This window comes from Bison bison, unplaced genomic scaffold (assembly GCF_000754665.1).
Source record: "Bison bison bison isolate TAMUID 2011002044 unplaced genomic scaffold, Bison_UMD1.0 scf7180017864331, whole genome shotgun sequence".
Taxonomy (NCBI): domain Eukaryota; kingdom Metazoa; phylum Chordata; class Mammalia; order Artiodactyla; family Bovidae; genus Bison; species Bison bison.
Window position 1 is genome coordinate 490,945 of NW_011494903.1, and position 628 is coordinate 491,572.

The following is a 628-nucleotide window of genomic DNA, read 5'->3' on the forward strand; positions in this document are numbered from 1 at the left end:
ATTAGACTTAATCACACTTTCTATGAAAATGAACATGTTATCTGTGAATAGACAGTTTTACTACTTCATTTCCAACCTGGATACATTTTATCTCTTTATCTTGCCTGATTACACTACCTAGAACTTCGAGTACAATGTCAAATACAAGTGGTAAAAGTGAACATCCCTGTCTTGTTCCTGATCTTAGGGCAAAAGCATTCTGCTCTGAGACAATCATAGGGGTCTTTTTTTTTTTTAGTTTGTTAATATGGTGAATTTCATTGGTTTCTTTTCAAATGTTGAGCCAGCCCTGCATTACTGAGATAAATTCCATTTAGTCATGATGGAAGATATTGTTGGATTTAATTTGTTGAAATCTTCTTTAGAATTTTTGTGTCTATATTATGAGGGTTATTGAACTATAATTTCCTTTCCTATTAAGATCTTTAGCTGGTTTTGGAATCAAGGAAATTCTGGCTTTATAGAATGAGATGAATAGGAAAGTATCCTATTCAGTATTTTGGAATCATTTGTGTAGAATTGGTATTATTTATTCCTTAAATGTTTGGTAGAATTCTCCAGTGATGCCATCTGGGCTCAGAGTTTTCTTTTTTAACTGGAGGATAATTGCTTTACAATGTTATAGTGG